This window comes from Bos indicus x Bos taurus, chromosome 11, assembly GCF_003369695.1.
Source record: "Bos indicus x Bos taurus breed Angus x Brahman F1 hybrid chromosome 11, Bos_hybrid_MaternalHap_v2.0, whole genome shotgun sequence".
Taxonomy (NCBI): Eukaryota; Metazoa; Chordata; class Mammalia; order Artiodactyla; family Bovidae; genus Bos; species Bos indicus x Bos taurus.
The window spans coordinates 103,887,494-103,901,237 of record NC_040086.1 but is presented as its reverse complement, the minus strand read 5'-3'; positions in this window follow the sequence as shown (position 1 = coordinate 103,901,237).

Sequence of the window (13,744 nt, the reverse complement as noted above, 5' to 3'; positions counted from 1 at the left end):
ATGTCTTGTAATAACCTATAATGGAAAATAATCTGAAAAAGAATATACATATATGTATATGCTGAATCAGTTTTCTAATACCTGAAATATTGTAAATCAACTATACTTACATTTTAAAAAATAAGGGAAAAAAAAAAAAGAGCGAGACTGTCTTCTCCCCAAATGAGAAAGTACAAAGTCCTACCAGTGATGGTGTCCATTTCTGGGCTAGGTTAATTACTTTTCCTGTTCTGCCTCCTTCTGTCTGAATATTCTTTCAGCTGAAACTAAATTGCGAAATTAACTTCCAACACAACTGTATTGAAAGTCATAAGGGAAGTGAGGAAATAGAAGAAGAGCTGGGTACAAATACGTGCATACTTTACAGGCAGGCAGAGATGTGAATTGTTACTGTGCTTGTTTCTGTAACAGTCAGAAGGGGTTTCCTTTGCCTCCAGCAGCATCTCAGCTGGTCGAGGTTTGTCTAGTGGGGTGACTTATACCTGCATTCCTGAAGGGCACTAACTCTCAAGTGGCCTCCTGTCCATCTGTCTGTATCTACTATCTATCTATCCATCTCATCTATCTCTCTATCATCTACCCATCTATCTGTCTATCTCTATCATCTGTCTGTCTGTCCATCTGTCTGTCTGTCTGTCTTTGGTGACTACAACTTTCCGTGAACTTTGCTACTGCTAGTAGAAATACTTACATGCTCGTGCCCTGGGGAGAAGCCTCTGGGTTCTCAACATAGTTCTTCCTGCCCTCAACCTCAATGTGAAGCAATGACTCACCTCCTCTTTGGTATTAGGGCTTCCCCACCCCAGTTGGCTCTGATTGGTTGGTATCAGGAGGCCCAGATTTAAGCGGCAGGCTCATCTTCCACATCAAAGAGCCACTGATGTTCTCCCCGAGGGGTCTTCCTCTCTCCGCCCCCCACCCCACCCCGAGAACCCACCTTCCAAGCGTCAGAGCTCAGAGATGTGGGCAGAGTTAGAACTGACGTGAGGCGTTGTTGGAGGGCCTCTCCCAGCTCCCCCCTTTGGTTCCTGGCCGCCTGTGGTCAGGCTGTGGGGGAGACAGGCTTGTCTCTCATCCTCTGTGCATCTGATATCGAGCACCTTCTCTGCACTGGACGGGCCTCAGAGACGTGTGTCCACCAGGAATACAGATATGATCTGTGTCCTCTCTGAGTCCATCCCTGGGCTCTTCTTCAGATCTCCTTGTCACCAAGCTCCCAATCCTTTTCTTCCCAAGCCCTTGACCATCTGGCCAAACCAGTAGCAACCGCTTGAGAACCAGTGTAGGTCTATGCAATGGAGGACTATTCAGTCATTTTTTGAAAAATGAAATACTGATACATGCTTCAGTATGGATGAATCTTGCCAACAGTATGAAAAGTGAGACAAGTCAATGACCAAAGACCGTCGTATGATTCCATTGATCTAAAACGTCTGGGACAGGGAAACCAGGGAGACCAAAAGTAGATCAGTGGCTCCCTAGGGCTGGGGATGTGAGAATTGGACCATAAAGAAGGCTGAGCACCAAAGAATTGATCCTTTCAAATTGTGATGCTGGAGAAGACTCTTGAGAGTCCCCTGGACTACAAGGAGATCAAACTAGTCAATCAGAAAGAAAGTCAAGCCTGAATATTCATTGGAAGGACATACTTTTGCCTCCTGATGCGAAGAGCTGACTCATTGGAAAAGACCCTGATGCTGGGAAAGATTGAAGGTAGAAGAAGAAGAGGATGAGATGATTAGATAGCATCACCGATTCAATGGGCATGAATTTGACTGAACTCTGGGACACAGGAGAGGACAGGGAAGCTGGGCGTGCTGCAGTCCACGGGGTTGCAGAGTCCGACGCAACTGAACAGCAAAGGCTGAGGCACAGGTTGGGAGAGAGTGCAGGGCAATAGCTAATAGGCTCAAGGTTGCTTTTTCTTCGTTTTGAGGTGGGGTTTCCGGGGTCTTTTTGAGGTGTGCGGGCTTAAATGCCCATGGAATCTTGGTTCCCTGACCAGGGATTGTGCCTGCGTCCCTTGCATTGCCGAGTGGATTCCTAACCACTGGAAAGAAAAGTGAAAGTGAAAGTCAGGTCGCTCAGTCGTGTCCAACTCTTTGGGACCCCGTGGACTGTAGCCCCCCGAGGCTCCTCCATCCATGGAATTTTCCAGGCAAGAGTACTAGAGTGAGTTGCCATTTCCTTCTCCAGAGGCTCTTCCCCATCCAGGGATCAAACCCGGGTCTCCCACATTGCAAGCAGATGCTTTTACCGTCTGAGCCACGAGGGAAGCTCCTAACCCCTGCACCACTGGGGAAGTCCCTGGGATTGTATTTAAGGAGGCTGAAATGTTCTAAGGGGCTTCCCTGGTGGCTCAGACGGCAAAGAATCTGCTTGTAATGCAGGAGACCCACGTTCCATCCCTGGGTCGGAAAGATCCTCTGGAGAAGGAAATGGTGACCCACTCCAGTGTTCTTTTCTGGGAAATCTCATGGACAGAGGAGCCTGCTGGGCTACAGTCCATGGAGTTGCAAAGAGTTGGACACGACTGAGGGACTAATACTTTCCTTTCACTGGACATGTATCGTCATCAGAATGGGGGGATGAACTGGGGCGTGTTCACACAAAGGACTACTCACCACAGTGAAGAGAAGCGAACTCGAGTATGTACGGAAACACGGCTGAGTCACAGAGACAAAGTGAATGAACCGCTTGTCAGGTTCTGACGCTTGACCTGGCCCTGGTTATGTAGGTCCTGATGCCACAGTTTTGCAGTAAGCTGCCCCTTCATGTTTGATGCGTGATCCTGTAGGTCAGATTTCACAAAAAGTTTTAATTTTTAAAAAGTGAATTACAGGTCATGAAAAAGTGATGCCTACTAGTCCCAGGCATCATGTTATTTCACCATAAATATGTCCTTTTTTTTTTTTTTTTTTTTAAGTCTGTAGCTGTACTGTGTGACTTACAGGGGACTATATCCTTGACCAGGGATCAGAGCCGTGCTCATAGCAATGAAAATGTCAAGTCCTCACCACTGGACCGTCGCCCGGGAATTTCTTGTTGGTGTTTTTATACAGAATCACGGTAACGGGGTCACATGCTGGTGTAACAACTCTTCACCAATATCTAACATCTGGTCAGTGTTCATGTTTGCTGATTATCTGATAAATGTTGTCATGTGTTTAATTTGCTGGAGAGATGATCCGAGTATTTGGTTCCCTGTCTCTTACACCTCCTTTTTTTTTTCTTACACCTCTTTCTGTGCTGTGCCTGCCGCTTTCTCCCTAGCCATCTAGTTGTTGAAGACACAGATCGTGTTTCTGCAGCCCGTCCGCATCCTGGATCTGGCTGACCCGACCCCCTGGCGTCACTCACATGTCCTGCTTTCCTCTGCGTGTTCTGAAAACTGGCAGGTGGCGCTCAGCCTTGGTCAGACGAAGGCCTGACTTGTCAGCGAGGCTGCTTCATGAGTGGTGCTGTGAGCGCCCCAGCACATGATGAGACAGGAAGGGCCACAATGGACGCTTCTCTCTCAGCGCTCGCATTGACTGCCGGCCTTGGCTATGGGCGGCCTGACCTACTCATACAAAAATCCCCCCGGCTTTCACGGGATAACTTTACCTGCCCGGAATGATCGTAACCGAGGTCCGTTCCTCACTAAGGATTGCAAATCAGGGATCATCCAATTCTAGTTTTCCTTCTGCCTCTGTTTTCTGGAATTCTCCTGAAGGAAGAACTTTCTTCATCGACTCTTTTTAAGTTTTTATTTATTTACTTTTGGCTGTGCTGGGTCTTCACTGCTCTGCAGGCTTTCCTCCAGCTGCAGCGAGCGGAGGCCACTCTCTGCTGTGCTGCTCGGGCTTCTCGCTGCGGTGGTGTCTGTTGCTTGCGGAGCACAGGCTGTGGGGCACACGGGCTTCAGTTGTGGTTCCCGGGCTCTTGAGCATGGGCTCAAATAGCTGAGCTGCAAGGGCTTAGCTGCTCCGGGGCACGTGGCGTCTTCGCGGACCAGGGGCCGAACCTGTATCTCCTGCATTGGCAGGCAGATTCTTTACCACTGAGCCACCAGGGGAGCCCCTTCCTCAGCTCTTGGGTTACCCCGAGAGGCAGAATAAGTGCTGAATCCTTTCTCTCTTTATTTTATTTTTTTAATATGAATTTATTTATTTTAATTGGAGGCTAATTACTTTACAATATTGTATTGGTTTTGCCATACATCAACATGAATCTGCCACAGGTATACACGTGTTTCCCATTCTGAACCTCCCTCCCACCTCCCTCCCCATACACCCTTTCTCTTTATCAGTTCAGTTCAGTTGCTCAGTCGTGTCCGACTCTTTGTGACACCATGAACCGAGATGGAATAATGAACTGGTGCTCTGCCAACTTCCAAAGGGATTTTTTTTTTTAAGTCAGGGATTTAAAAAAAATATTATCAACAGGACCTCCTGAATTTGAATGCATTTGATGTCTTTCAGTGAATGGCCTTCATTATGTATTTGATTCTCAAGATTTTCCAGGCCTGGCCAGCAGGAAGCCAAATTTCTGGCAGGGCCACCGCTACCCCCCTCCAACCCTGTCCAGACGCTGTGGGCAGAGGCCTCTCTCCGAGCTTCCAGAGACCCCCATCTCTGCCTCCATCTTCCACGTCTGGAAGACCCTGGCCTCCCCACATCTCCCTGTGTCTGTCCTGCGCGTCTCTAATAAGGACACGTGTCACTGGATTTAGAAAATCCGGGATGATCTCGTCTCAAGATAGCTAATTACATCTGCAAAGACCCCGCTTTGCAAATAAGGTCGCAGTTTGCAGACTTCGGAGTTTGACGTGACGGTGCTTTCAGGGCCACCATTCAGCCTGCTCTAAATCCTAACTTGGAAACTGGTTCAGGGAAGAGGAAGGGGAACTGGGATTGGTATTTGGCCAGGCTGTGGCCGAAAGCGATGAAAATCCAGCCTTCTTAGCAGATGTGACAAAAAGGGCCATGTGTGTGCTGTGCTAAGTCGTTTCAGTCGTGTCTGACTCTGCGAACCCGCCAGGCTTCTCTTCTCTGTCCATGGGATTCTCCAGGCAAGAATACTGGAGTGGGTTGCCATGTCCTCCTCCAGGGGATCTTCCTCACCCAGGGATCAAACCCGAGTATCTTACATCTCCTGTATTGAAAGGCGGGTTCTTTACCACGAGCACCACTTGGGACACCCAGTAGGGGCCATCAGTTCAGTCCAGCCGCTCAGTCGTGTCTGACTCTCTGTGACCCCATGGACTGCAGCACACCAGGCCTCTCCGTCCAACACCAACTCCCGGAGCTTACTCAGACTCATGTCGATTGAGTCAGTGATGGCATCCAACCATCTCATCCTCTGTCGTCCCCTTCTCCTCCCGCCTTCAATCTTTCCCAGCATCAGGGTCTTTTCAAATGAGTCAGTTCTTCACATCAGGTGGCCAAAGTATTGGAGTTTCAGCTTCAACATCAGTCCTTCCAATGAACACTCAGGACTGATTTCCTTTAGGATGGACTGGTTGGATCTCCTTGCAGTCCAAGGGACTCTCAAGAGTCTTCTCCAACACCACAGTTCAAAAGCATCAATGCTTCGGCGCTCAGCTTTCTTTAGAGTCCAACTCGCACATCCATACATGACCACTGGAAAAACCATAGTGTTGACTAGACGGACCTTTGTTGGCGAAGTAACGTCTCTGCTTTTTAATGTGCTGTCTAGGTTGTCATAACTTTTCTCCCAGGGAGTAAGCATCTTTTAATTTCATGGCTGCAGTCACCATGCAGTGATTTTGGAGCCCCCAAAAATAAGGTCTGACACTGTTTCCCCATCTATTTGCCGTGAAGTGATGGGACCGGATGCCATGATCTTTGTTTTCTGAACGTTGAGCTTTAAGCCAACTTTTCACTCTCCTCTTTCACTTTCATCAGAGGCTGTTTAGTTCTTCACTTTCTGCCATAAGGGTGGCATCATCTCCATATCTGAGGTTATTGATATTTTTCCTGGCAATCTTGATCCAGCTTGTGCTTCATCCAGCCCAGCATTTCGTATGATTTACTCTGCATATGTTAAGTAAGCAGGGTGACAATATACAGACTTGACGTACTCCTTTCCTTGTTTGGAACCAGTCTGTTGTTCCATGTCCAGTTCTAACTGTTGCTTCTTGACCTGCATACAGATTTCTCAGGAGGCAGGTCAGATGGTCTGGTATTCTCATCTCTTTCAGACTTTTCCACAATTTGTTGCGATCCACACAGTCAAAGTCTTTGGCATAGTCAATAAAGTAGAAATAGATGTTTTTCTGGAACTCCCTTGCTTTTTTGATGATCCAGCAGATGTTGGCAATTTGATCTCTGGTTCCTCTGCCTTTTCTAAATCCAGCTTGAACATCTGGAAGTTCACAGTTCATGTACTGCTGAAGCCTGGCTTGGAGAATTTTGAGCATGACTTTACTAGTGTGTGAGATGAGTGCAATTGTGTGGTAGTTTGAGCATTCTTTGGCGTTGCCTTTCTTAGGGATTGGAATAGGGGCCATACAGCTCAGTAAACGTCTCCTGCACGTCCCTGAGTGAGAGGCCCGGGGCAGGCTCTGGTGGACAGCAGTAGTGCCCAAAAAGGAAGTGCGTCGCTGCTGTGTGGGGTCCTTTTTAAATGGCTCTGCAAAAGAGAATGAAAAGCTAAGATTCCTCTGTTTTAGTCGCAGACACAGACTGATATTCAAAGATGCCATCAGCCAGAAGCAGAGGAGTGATGTCTCGGAAGGCAGAGGTCTCTGGTGGTCTTCAGGCAGAGGAGGGCTAGCCCTTAAGGGAGTCTGGCCGCTTCTGCTGGCCAGAGGCTCCAGCGGGAGTGTGGGCGGCTGGCTTCCCGGCAGCTGACCTAGGTGTCCCTCGCCGCCCCCTGCTGTGTCCTGCAGCCCCTGGTTCTCGGTCAGGACCCTGATCTTGACGCAGGAAACGTGCTGACAGCAGCCTCCCCGGGACCTTTGCCCCCCTTCCTGCCCTGCAGCTCCAGGGGACAAAGTCTCCTTATACGACATCTCTTTACGGCCACTCCACCGCTGCCTCAAGCGGCCATGAATCCCTCAGCCGTTCACAGACTTTCATGGGTGCTTTCCCAGCTGCTCGCGGCAGCCGATGTTTCTGTGCTTCCCCTAATTGCTCTCCCCTCTGTGGCTCAGACAGTGAAGAATCCGCTGGCAATACAGGAGATGGAGACCCCAGCTCAATTCCTGGGGCGGGAAGATCCCTGGGAGGAGGGCGTGGTGACCCACTCCGGGATTCTTGCCTGCAGAATCCCATGGACGAGGAGCCTGGCGGGCTATAGTCTATAGGGTCACAAAGAATCGGACACGACTGAGCAACTAACACACACCATTCAAATGCTTGAGATACACCCCCCGTCCCCGGCATCTTCCATTCTGTGGGCATCCGCCCTGGTTCACCAACCGGGAGAGTACTAGCAATCCTTGCCCATGCCGGGCACCCTACTCACCCCACTTTCTTCCGGCAGTGGGGCTCTTGCTATCAGCGGGTGGAGGCCAGCTGGTCCGTCGTAGCTGCTTGTCCTGCTTCCTGGCCCCCAGCGTTGGGAGTGGGTTTGGGGAAACAGCAGGATCGGTGGTGTCTGGAAGGAAAGGCGGGTGGGGTGCCTAGGAAGCCATCAGGCTGTTCCTAACTCCAGGTTTGGCCCCTTGCTGGCCAGGCCAGCGGGCTTCGGCCCCTCCCTGGTCAGGCCAGCGGGAGGAGCAGGGCACGCGGCCGGGCCGGGCGTCAGCACAGACCTGTCCTGACGGCAGCCACAAAGAAAATCCAGGCTGTATCTGCCAGAAGCCCAGGTGCGCAGGGATCCTGGTGTCACAGGCTGCCAAGGTGGGATGGAGCTTGAGAACTGTGACCCACCTCTGGACCCTGGGGGGTGGCGGAGGGGAGGCCCGGGGCCTAAGGCAGGGCAGATGGTGGCCGCCGAGAAGTGCGGTAAGCGGGCGTCTGACAAGGCTCACGTTAAAGTGTGAGAGGAGGAGATGCCAGTGCTCCGCCCTGGTGGACACACCGACGCCAAAGGACAGACCCTTGTGCAGTGGCTGTGGCCGAGGGCGTGAGCAGGGCCACGCCTGGAGCGGCGGCCCTGGGAGGACCAGGCCGGCTGGGTCGGGCTCTGCAGCCAGGTCCGGGGGTGGAAGAGGCCCGTGGCCTGCAAGGCTGGCAGCGGGCAGGACAGTGGGCAGCAGGCAGCACAGCCCTCTCCCCAGGAGGCGCTGATGGGACGGCTCAGGGGAGTGGAGGCCTGTCTCTAGAGGGCCGCGACCATGAGCCACATTTGGCCCCTGAAGTCTTGAATGCGGTTTGTCCCACAGAGGAGTTGATGTTTGAATTGTGTTTAATTGTAAATAGGACTGCCCTGTGGCTCAGATGTTAAAGACTGCCTGCAATTCAGGAGACCTGGGTTCGATCCCTGGGTCAGGAAGATCCGCTGGAGGAAGGCGTGGCAACCCACTCCGGTATTCTTGTCTGGGAAATCCTTGGACAGAGGAGCCTGTTGGGCTACAGTCCGTGGGGTCACACAGAGTCAGACATGACTGAGTGACTAACACTTTCACTTTTCTCAATTGTAGTTAACTTAAACTTGCATACTCAGTTCAGTTTGGGGCAAACTTTTATGTATATTTGAAACAACTTGGGTACATGAATCTATTGTTCGACGATACATTTTCTGAACTTCAGTAAATACAGATCAAGCATTTCTGATGACAGTTTAGCATTCTGGCTGAAATGTGCTGGGAGTATAAGACACATGCTGGATTTTGAAGACTTTAACATGAAAAGAAAAATGTAAATATATCATTAATGAGTTTTGAGGTTGATTACATGTTGAAATGATAATGTTTCAGATGGATGAAAATAAAGTGAATTGTTGAAATGGATTCCACCTACAAGGACTTATCATTCAGCCACAAAAAAATAACGTAGTAGTTACACGGGCTGCTTCCCAGTTGGCTCAGACAGTAAAGAATCTGCCTGCAATGCAGGAGATGTGGGTTTGGTCCCCAGGTCGGGAAGATCCCCTGGAGAAGGGAATGGCAACCCACTCCGGTGTTCTTGTCTGGGAGATGCCATGGACAGAGGAGCCTGGCGGGCTACGGTTCAGTTGGGTTGCAAAGAGTTGGACACGGCTTAGCGACTGAACAGCAAGTTATTCATGGACACTACAATGAGAATGAGCCTTGGCATTATCCTGAGTGAAAGAAGGCCGGGCGTTACGTGATTCCATCTAGATGAAATGTCCAGAAGAGGCAAATCCATGGAGATAGAAAGTCAGTTACCAGTGGCGAGCTCTGGAGTGGGAAGGGCAGCTGAGGAGCGTGGCTGTCTCTCTGGGGTGATGTGCGTGTTCTAGGATTTGGAGCCTTCCTGCTGGGTCCAGAAGCTGGGTCTAGCAAGCGCTTCCCTTGGCTGTGCTGTCGTATCGCCCCAGGAGGCCAAGGGCAGGACTGGACTCAGGAAGGGCAGGGGCAGACCTACCCTAACCGGCTCTCCCTGACTGTGCTCTGAACACCACGGCCACCCCTCGGGTCCTGGAACACACAAGCAGCCACCTGCGGCTTGGGGCTTCCCTCGGCAGGACTGGACTTCTGTCCTGATGATGACAGGGTGCTGCAGAAATCCAGGATCTGCCCCAAATCCCAACGTCTCAGCCTCACGTCTAAAATGAATTGAGTCCTGGAGACACACCCACCACCACCCCACCTTAGAGCCTTAAGTACCCTGCACCCGAGCCTGAGCCCAGCTCTAAGGAAGGGGTCCCCAGACAGGGAGTGTCAGAGGTCGCAGTTGGAGCACGACCCGTGGACCACGCCACCGTAAGTCAAAGCAGCAAGAGGTAAGATGCCTGTATTCCGCCTCTTCCAAAAGCCCGCAGCCAACAGTTCAGTGGGTGCAGTCTGACTCCACGGCGGGCCAGATGGTCTTTTTCTACACCTATGGTTTCCCGGGAAATTGTGACAGCTGAACTTGCATGATGTAGCTACAAATGGAATTTGCAAAATGTGTGTGTTCATGTGGTTTGGACGTGAGAATAGTTCCTTCACCGAGTCATGTTGGGAAGAGTCAAAACATTCGCTTCCTCTCCCCTAAGAACAAGGCCAGGGCTCAGTAAATGCTTTCTGGGTGGAGGATGTGGGGGCTGGGGGGTCGGATGGGTGGAGTGATGGAGGGGTGGGTGGACTCTGGCTTCGGAGGGAGGTGTTTGCAGGAGAAGCTGGACCCTGGCTGGAGAATAAGGGCCCTGTTGATAAGAAGCACTGAGACCTTGCAGCAGCCCTGAAATTTTGGGGGAAACCTGGGCTGGGGAACCCCGTGGCTCTCAGAGGACGCCTGTGTGGCAAGGAAGGGTCTGGGCTGTTTGCGTGGGCGGAGAAGGCTCCCCAGTCCTTCCACGCGGCCTGCACCACGGCCAGCACGTGGAGAGACCCCCAGGTCCTCGTTCAGAGCAAAGTCCCAGTGCTGCCCCAGCGACGAGCTCTCCTACTGACCAGGGGGCTCCGCGGGAACTCAGGAGGCCTTGTGGGGCAGTTGTGGGCTCAGGTCATACCCCCGGCACACACGCACACCGGGTGTTGCTGCCCCGGAGCCGTCACACCATCAAGGGGAAGCAGAAGCCAAGGCTCGGCTGGAGGCGTTGCAGGACAGACTCGGCGTCCAGACCAGGGCTCCGACCCTGCCGCTGCCCAAGGCCTGACCTCGGGCCCATCCTCGAGCTGTGGGCCGTCCCCTGACAGTGAATCAATAACAGCCTGGTGCTGGATGGTCGTTCCACGCGAGGCGGAAGTGGGGTGCCCTCTCTGGGGTCACCTGGATCCTGCAGCCACCAGGTTCCAGGAGCTCCAGGCTGGTGGCTCTTCCACACCCTGCCCTCCTTCAGCTCAGACCCAGGCTGGGTCCACGGCAGCCACCCTCTGGCCAGCCCTGCTGCCCCTGACCGTGCCTGCGCCTGTTTCTGCAGGGGCTATGTGCATGCGAGCACGTGCATGCAAGTGTGTGCGTGTGCGACCGTGTGCGTGCATTGCATGAGCGTGTGTGTGCATGTCCGTGCATGTGCATGCGAGCGTGTGCAAGCATGTATGTGCGTGTGTGTGCGTGTGTGTGCCGGCCTTTTGAGGTTGTTGCGTTCCATGCTGAGTCAGGATTTACGTGTTTTGGACACGTAGCATTTTCCTGTCTCCCTGCTCTCTGATCAGTCCAAACCAGTGTGTCAACCACCAGCTTTTGGTTCCAGGCATGGAGACCCTTCGCCACCTCGGGGTGCAGGAGCAGGGGCTGGGGAGGCCTGGCGTGTGGACCCGGCTCGCTGGCGCCTCGCAGGGTGATGCTGCGCAGCTCCCAGTGTGCTGGGTTTCTGCATTTAATCACTCAGGACAATAATGACTACTCTCACTGTGAGGCTTAGTGGAGGCAAGGTGATGCAGACAAAGCCCTCAGGCCAGCCATGTAGTGCTCAAGAAATGGGAGCACCTATTCCAGTCACAAATAGTTAGAATGAAATGCAAAGTCAGTGCTAATCTCCTGGAGTGTAACGTTTCAGATTCACATAAAGACGGTGAGATACACTGCGGATCAATAGATTATACAGCCTATTTTCTAAACCTTTGAATCCGTTTTACCCGTTTATGACTTCTATGAAAGAAGATATTGGATTTTAAAATTGTAGTTGCAGTGCTTTGCTGAGCTGTTGGTTTATTTATTTGGTGTTTAATTTTTTTTTTTTTTTTAGCTGTGCAGCTTGCAGGATCTTAGTTCTCCGACCAGGGAATGAACCCCTGCCCTCAGCAGTGAAAGCGTGGTGTCGTAACCCCTGGATTGCCAGGGAATTCCCTACGTGGTGATCCATTTAACAACTCTTTTGACCACCTGCCACGGGCTGAGCCCAGTTTGCAGTGCTGGGAGTGGGCTGGGGACAGGCCAGAGATGGCCCCTGGGACCACAGAGCTGACGATCTAGGGGGATGAGACAGAGCAACAGGAAAGTGTGGAGAAGAGTGAGTCACAGAGGAAGAGAGGGTGCGAGCCATGTGGCCATCTGGGCAAGGGTCCCAGGCAGAGGGGCGGCAGGTGCAAAGGCCCTGGGGTGAGGCCCTGCTGGGTGTGGATGTGGAGCCGCAGGAAGTGAGGTCATCGGGGGAGTAGCCATGCCACGTGGGACCTGCCTGGGAAGACATCTGATTTTATCTCTGGAGAGGAGGAGCCACAAGTGCCCCCCGTCTGGGCAGGAGAGTGACAAGGCCTCACGAGGTTTGACTGGGTCTTTGCTGACTGCCAAGGACAGACCGGAGGGGCCAGGGTGCTGCAGGTGGAGGCCAAGCGCCCAGAGAGTGGGGACCCGTGACCTTCCATCCCTACTTTGAGGTATGTGCCTCCCTGCCCTGTGGGCTTCATCTATGCCACTGGGCTGGGACTCCCAGCCTCCTGCCTCTCCTGCGGACCGTCCAGCGCTTAGCACAGGCCTCTCTTGCTAAGGACAAGTGCTGTCCCGGTGGGCCACGTGCTTAGTCGCTCAGTCATGTCCGACTCTGTGCAACCCCATGGACTATAGTCGCCCGGCTCCTCTGTCCATGGGGATTCTCCAGGCAAGTATACTGGAGTGGGTTGCCATGCCCTCCTCCAGAAGAATCTTCCCAGCCAGGGATCGAACCCAGGTCTCCTGCATTACAGGCAGATTCTTTACCACTTGAGCCGCCTGGGAAGCCCCGAGTGCAAACCTCCAGAGGACATCGTTCACTTGCAGGTCATGCGCCCCTCCCCAGGGCTCCGTCTCCATGGGACGCGATGGGCGTCGTGCCCCCTGGAGGTGTACCAGGGGTTGTCTCGGCAAGCAGCTGAGTCTGAGAGGGGGTGGATGCCGGCAGGACGTTTCGGAACAGTGTCCCCTCTCCCTGAGCTGTCCTCTGACTTGATACAGCCCAGCTGTGCTCATGACGCCCACACCGAGGGTTTGGAAGAGTTCCATCAAGCTCCCGTCATTCATTCAGTCCCACCCGGCCCTCTCCTTCAGAGCCTCCTCCGAACCTTGTGAGGTCCACGGGGCGGGTCAGTCCTCCTTAGGTCACTGGGAGTCGGGAAGACGCTGGGATTGGCTCAGTAACACACAGAGGTGAGGCCCAGGTCTCCTGCCTTGGCTCCCTTCCGGGCTAAACCCGATCCTGTGGGCACTGGGCAATGCCTGGCCAAGGGGCAGCCAGGTGGCCACAGTGCCCGCCGCAGCCACCAGGGGGCGGCAGACGATCGTCCGTGCAGTTGGCCGGCGCCAGGCTGCCCGTGTCCCCAGCTGGGGCTCCTCCTTTGGGCTGGTTCCCTGTCCAGGCGGGAAGACAGGGAGCCGTGAGAACCCCAAGGAGCGCTCCAGTCCGCCCGCAGCACTGTGCAGAGCTCCTGGACAACTACTCCTGTCCTCTCCTCACCAGTGATTCCCACAGGGAGGGGGCTGTCCACTCTATGGTTGGGGCGGCGGCGGCGGCGGGGGGGGGGGGGGGGGCGTCCTGCCAGGGGAAGGTGCCCTGCAGTGTCTCAGATGAGGGGCGGCTGGAGGTGCCGGGTTCCGGCTCTGTCCCCACTTGGTGATTTCTCAGGGCGATGCCAGAGGAATCCGCCTGCTGCGAGGGGCAATCTTTTGTCTTGGGCAAGGCAGGCTGGATCCCAGCCTTCTCAAGCTAGCTCTTTCCTGACCGTGTTCACGAAGCTGCCACACCCGCTTTCTCCTGGAAGGAAGGACGC